This window comes from Somniosus microcephalus, chromosome 2 (genome assembly GCF_052327205.1).
Source record: "Somniosus microcephalus isolate GS21.2 chromosome 2, FLI_Smic_1.0, whole genome shotgun sequence".
Classification (NCBI taxonomy): Eukaryota; Metazoa; Chordata; class Chondrichthyes; order Squaliformes; family Somniosidae; genus Somniosus; species Somniosus microcephalus.
The window spans coordinates 349341141-349347886 of record NC_140988.1 but is presented as its reverse complement, the minus strand read 5'-3'; the positions used below and the strand labels follow the sequence as shown (position 1 = coordinate 349347886).

The window sequence follows — 6746 nt, the reverse complement described above, 5'->3', positions numbered from 1 at the left end:
GATGCTTCTGTAGTTCGGGTCATGGGAGAACAATGTCCGCATTCCAGCTCCCTGAGTTTTCCCTACTAGGCTCCCTATAATCCCAATGGCATCGGAGGTCTACCAAATCTGAGTTGCCGATTTTGGCATCAGGACAACAGAGCTGCTTTTCGCAGTGTAAAAATAAAAAAATCACTTGCATTTATATTTCACGACCTCGGGGCGTCTCAAAGCACTTTTAAAGTCATGGTCCCACAAACAGCAATGTGATAATGACCAGATAATCTGTTTTTAGTGATCTTAGTGGAGGGATAAATATTGGCCAGGACACTGGGGATAACTCCCCTGCTCTTCTTCAAAACAGTGCCAAGGGATCTTTTACATCTGCCTGAGAGAGCAGACAGAGCCTCGGTTTAACGTTTCATCCGAAAGACGGCACCTCTGACAGTGCAGCACTCCCTCAGTACTGCACTGGAGTGTCAGCCTAGGATTTTGTGCTCAAGTCTCCGGAGTGGGACTTGAACCCACAACCACATTAAACATAGAGATAGGAACAGGAGTAGGCCATTCGGCCCTTCGAGCCTGCTCCGCCATTCAATGAGATCATGGCTGATCTTCGTCTGAGATCATAGCTGATCTTACCAGTTCAGTACCCCGTCCCCGCCTTTTCTCCGTAACCCTTAATCCCCTTAGCCTTCAGAAATATATCCAATTCTCTCTTGAAAATATTTATTGAATTAGCCTTCGCAGCCCTCTGTGGCAGGGAATTCCACAGGCTCACCACTCTTTGAGTGAAGAAATTCTTCCTCATCTCTGTTTTAAATGATTTGCCCGCTATTTTTAGACTGTGGCCCCTGGTTCTGTGCTCCCCGGCCATTGGAAACATTCTCTCTGAATTCAGCCTGTCCAGGCCTGCCATAATTTTATATGTTTTGATGAGATCCCCTCTCAATCTTCTAAACTCCAGTGAGTACAAGCCCAAACTATTTAATCTCTCTTCGTAGGTCATTCCCGCCATTCCAGGTATCAGCCTGGTGAATCGCCGTTGCACTCTTTCCATGGCAAGAACATCCTTCCGCAGATGGGGCGACCAAAACTGTACACAATACTCCAGATGCGGTCTCACCAGCACCTTGTACAGCTGTAGTAAGGTATCCCTATTCCTATACTCGAACCCCCTTGATATGAAGGCCAACATACCATTTGCCTTCTTAATCGCCTGTTGCACCTGCATGCTCTCCTTCAGTGACTGGTGCACAAGAACACCCAGGTCCCTCTGCACTTCCCCATCGCCCAATCTATTGCCATTTAGATAATAATCTACCCTCCTGTTTTTACCCCCAAAGTGGATAACCTCGCATTTATCCACATTATAGTGCATCTGCCACGTATCCGCCCATTCCCCCAACCTGTCCAAATCGCACTGTAGCCTCCTGACATCCTCATCAGAGCCCACCCCTCCTCCTAGTTTAGTGTCGTCAGCGAATTTGGAAATATTGCATCCAATTCCCTGATCCAGATCATTTATATATATTGTGAACAGCTGGGGTCCCAGGACAGATCCTTGCGGCACCCCGCTGGTCACTGCCTGCCACTCCGAAAACGAGCCGTTTATTCCAACTCTCTGTTTTCTATCCGCCAGCCAGTTCTCTATCCACGTTAATACTTTGCCCCCAATCCCATGAGCCTTAATTTTGCATGATAATCTTTTGTGTGGAACCTTATCGAAGGCTTTCTGGAAGTCAAGGTACACCACATCCACTGGCTCTCCCCCATCTATTTTACCAGTTACTTCCTCAAAAAATTCCAGCAGATTAGTCAAACACGATTTACCCTTTGTAAATCCATGTTGACTCTGTCCGATCCTTTCCCCATTTGTCAAGTGCTCCGCTATTTTATCCTTAATAATGGACTCTAGCATTCTGCCCACAACCGATGTAAGGCTTACTGGTCTATAATTCCCTGCTTTCTCTCTACCCCCCTTTTTAAATATTGGGGTAACATTAGCTACCCTCCAATCCACGGGTACTGTTCCCGAGTCAATGGAGTTCCGGAAGATGATCCTTAGAGCATCTGCTATCTCCAGGGCCACCTCCTTAAGTACCCTAGGATGTAGTTTATCAGGCCCCAGGGATTTGTCGGCCTTCAGTCCCCTCAACTTACCCAGCACCATATCCCTAGAGATACTAATTTCTGTCAGCTCCTCCCTCTCATTAGTCCCTATGTTTGCCGATATTCCTGGGAGGTTATTTGTGTCCTCCTTTGTGAATACAGAACCAAAGTATGAGTTTAATTGGTCTGCCATTTCCTTATTCTCCATTATATATTCTCCCGAATCGGACTGCAAGGGACCGACTTGGGATTTTACCAGTCTTTTCCTCCTGATATACCGATAAAAGCTTTTGCAGTCTGTCTTTATGTTTGCTGCAAGTTTACTTTCGTATTCTATTTTCCCCTTCCTGATTAATCCCTTTGTCCTCTTTTGCTACATGTAGGCAAATGGTATGTTGGCCTTCGTAGCGAGAGGGTTTGTGTACAGGAACAAGGATGTCTTGCTGCAGTTGTACAGGGCCTTGGTGAGACCACACCTTGAGTATTGTGTGCAGTTTTGGTCGCCTTATCTGAGGAAGGATGTTCTTGCCATGGAAGGAGTTCAGCGAAGATTCACCAGGTTGATACCTGGGATGGCAGGAATGATGTATGAGGAGAGATTGGGTCAATTGGGCTTATACTCGCTGGAGTTTAGAAGAATGAGGGGGGATCTCATTGAAACGTATAAAATTCTGACAGGACTGGACAGACTAGATGCAGGAAGGATGTTCCCGATGGTCGGGGAGTCCAGAACCAGGGGTCACAGTCTAAGGATAAGGGGTAAGCCATTTAGGACAGAAATGAGGAGGAATTTCTTCACCCAGAGAGTGGTGAATCTGTGGAATTCTCTACCACAGAAGGCAGTAGAGGCCAATTCATTAAATATATTCAAGAAGGAGTTGGATATATTTCTTAAGGCTAAAGGGATCAAGGGGTATGGGGAGAAAGCAGGGACAGGGTACTGAATTTGGATGATCAGCCATGATCGCATTGAATGGCGGAGTAGGCTCGAGGGCCCGAATGGCCTACTCCTGCTCCTATCTTCTATGTTTCTATGACTTGGAGGCGAGTGTGCTACCAACTGAGCCACAGCTGATACAGTGTAAACCCATGCAACTTTTTCTCTGGTGTGTTGTCTATGTGATTCTGGGAAGGGGGGCCGGGGGGCATTGGTGAAGAGAAGAATGGATTAGATGGTGGACAGGGCTCGATGGACCACCTGGTCTTTTCCTGTCCTTTCCTGTCCATTTATTAACGCACATGGTCGTCATTCTCCCATGATATGAACGGTGGGAGCGCTGGGAATGAAAGAAAGATTTGCATTTATGTAGCGCCTTTCATGACCACCGGATGTCCCAACGCGCTGCACAGCCAATGAATGCATCTCTCCTTTTTCCTATCCACTTACATGGGCTAATTCTACAATCTGGCGCTCCTGGCGAGGAGTGGAGTTCACGGTGACGGTAGCTTGGAAAATGGTGGGGTCGGGGCCTGTGATTTCTCCTTCCGCACGCTCTCCACAAGCTCCACTCCTCGTCGGGAGCAGCCAGCCATGGGCCCTAAGCTCTGGAATTCCTTCCCTAAAGCTCTTCGCCTCTACCTCTCTTCCTCCTTTAAGACGCTCATAAAATCTACCTATTTGACTGCGCTTATCCTCACCTGTCCTAATATCGCCTTATGTGGCTCGGTGCCGAATGTTTGTCTGATAATCGCTCCTGTGAAGCGCTTAGGGACTTTTTAAAAATACGTTAAAGGCGCTGTATAAATACAAGTTGTTGCTTTAAGTAGAGAACTCAGGCCAAAGTTGGTTCTTGAACATTTAAATATAACCGAATCATTTGCGGCTAGCACTACATATTCTAAGCTGTCGAACCTGAGAGCGTTCACTCACTCACTGCATGCCCCTTTAAGCAGTGCGCTGGAATTGCTGCATTTAAATAATAATGAAAAGGCAATCCCATCCCGAGAGGGATTCTGCCCCAAGCCCAAGCCAAGCTGCCCGAGGCATTTCGCAAATTCGGCTTCCTCCGGCTAATAACAGTTTATAGAATAACTTCCCAACTCCATGGGTAGTGCAAATATGGAACACTCTCCCCCCCCAAAATGCTTTGGGGGGGGGGGCGGTGCTCAATTAAAAATGTAAAAACTGAGGTTGATAGATTTTTGTTAGGCAAGGGTATTAAGGGTTAGGGATCCAAGACGGGCAGGTGGCGTTAAGATAAAGATCAGCCATGATCGTATCGAATGGTGGAACAGGCTCGATGGGCTGAATGGCCTGCTCCTGTTCCTGTTCCTGTCAGAAGCTGCAAAAACCGCACAAGCCACAGAATTAATGCAAGGTCTGTCGGATTACCGCACAATAAGAATTCCACAAGCCAGTGAATCGAGTCATTCACGCTTTGGGGTCCAGTAATGAAAATTAGCCCCTTTTTCAGTTGCCGCCAGCACTTCCAACTCTTGGGCAACAGAATCCGTTTAAACCCATAATAAAAGAAAGAAAGAAGTCGTACCTGAGGTCTCCTTTTTTTTGACATTTAGGTTTTGGCTGTAAAGTAAGCGTCCTGGGAAGCCCTTAAAGTTTCCGAATTCATCCCGTGTTGTGAAGTATAATCAGCTTGGGGAGTTTTATATATGAGAGCGTCTCTCCTAACCTGCCGCTAACCTGGTCACTGTACGAGCGGCAAACTGCAATGCAGGGAGATCTATGAACACACACACACCCCCAGGAGCTGGGAGGGGTTAAAGGACATTCTGCGGCACACATGGCAAAGCTGTCGGCAGCGCAGTCTCTGCTCACCTGGCTGTTCGCCCACCAGCTCTGGAAACAGGCTCGACGGGGAGTCCGCACTGCCCATCCACATTCAGCTGGATCAGACCCAGTTCTCCAACAGCCCTTTTATGTGGAAAAAAAGAACCACATTCACCAGTTTGCCTTTCTCTTAAAGGGAGACTGTCTTCATTTTTAAAAAAACCCGGAAATGTTTGGCAGACATCACTGTTGGTGCTCGGAGCGAGGCAATTGTTTACTATTTCCGTTTGAAAGAAAGAACTTGCATTTATATAGTGCCCTCCGGATATCCTGAAATACTTCACAACCATTTAATTACTTGTGAGGCATAATCATTGATATGTGAGTAAATGTAGCAGTCAATTTGCGCACAGCAAGATCCCAATAACAGCAAATGAAATGAATGGCCAGTTCTGATGTAGAGTTATTCACCGAAACCTCTATAGCCCGTCACACGGACTCTTTTTTTCCAGCACTTTCTGGTGTTGGTTCAGATTTCCATTAGTCGCAGTATTTGCTGTTCTTTTTAAGGTGACTGATCAGTCAATCTGCCTGCGGGTGATGTTGATCGAGGGAGGAATGTTGGCCAAGGCACTGGGGTTACTCCGCGCCTCTTCAAATAGAGACACTGGATCTTTCACATCCACCCCAGCAGGCAGAAGGGTTTCAGCTCAACATCTCACCCGAAAGACAGAACTAACGCCTTTCAATGCAGTTTAGATCGTTGTGCCGTAAGTTTGCAAACTGAAAAAGATTGGACTAAATATTTTGTCATGAAAAGAAATGCCTTTTCAAATCACAGGCTCTCTTGTCCAACTCATCTTCTGCTTCTGAAGCTGTGCAAATACCGTCACTGAGGAGTCAGTTTTGTCCCTCATGCACGAGGAAAGGTTAAGGAAGTTGGGATTGTTTTTCCTGTGGGAAAGAGGAGACTTTCAAGATTATAAAGGGAAGTTAATCCAGACAATTTGTTAATGGTGATAAAGCGTTCAAAGAGCAGGGGATACAAGGGCCATAGAATTGTGGAATGGGCTACCAGGGAACCCAATGACAATGACAGCATCGATGAGTTCAAAAGATAAATAGACATGTTTCTGAAGAGAGGAGATTGAGAGGTAATGTGGAAAGTCAGCTAAGTGATGATAAGATCCATTAAAGAGGGGTGGGCTTTGCTTAACCTTATGGCCTTTTCCTGTTCCTAAAAGTTTGTAGATTTTTTATCTTAAGATTTTCTCAAACAGTAGAAGAATATTATAAAGGAAGTTGGTTTGCAGGATTGTTCCTTCGACTCCTCCATCTTAGGGTGGCAATATGGCATCGGAAATCTCAGAGACCTATTCTGGAGGGGATTCTGGGACTGCTCTCTTAGGGTTCCACTTCCAACTATCTAAAAGTAGCTAGAGCAACTTCACCAATAATTTCTCTTCCCTCCCTGAACTGCCACCTCTAGATTTCCCACAGTTCAGCCACTGGCCCCCTGCCGTTCCTCATCTACATGCTGCACCTCGGAGACCATCTGCAGACAAGGGGTCAGCGTTCCCATGTACAGCAATGATATCCAGCTCTACCTCTCCACTACGTTGCCTGTCAGACTGCTTGTCCGACATTGCAAGTCTTGGATGAATCTTAACTTCCACAACTCAATGTTAGGAAGACTGAAGCTATGGGCTTTGACTCCCATTACATATTCTACTTTGTCACTAATTCTATTTCCCTCCCCAGGCATTGTATTAGGCTGTGCAATCCTGAGCTGAGCCTCAGAACCAAGATCCTCTCCATCACAAAGGCCGCATACACTCACCTCTGCAAAATGGATGCGTCTGCCCCAACTCAGCTTCTGTGACTTGAAACCCTTATTCAGATCTTTCTCAGCTCCAGACTGAACTAC

The 6746-nt window shown here is 46.3% G+C and overlaps 1 protein-coding gene across 1 annotated transcript in view; it reads right to left on the bottom strand.

The window, feature by feature from the left end:
- The window catches only part of lzts3a (leucine zipper, putative tumor suppressor family member 3a), an 80426-nt gene extending 74896 nt beyond the window's left edge, over positions 1-5530 (bottom strand). The window contains exon 1 of the mRNA XM_085975511.1: positions 4581-5530. The gene's annotated coding sequence lies outside the window, so the exon portion shown is untranslated. The remainder of the gene's footprint in view (positions 1-4580) is intronic.
- Between the last annotated feature and the right edge of the window lie 1216 nt (positions 5531-6746).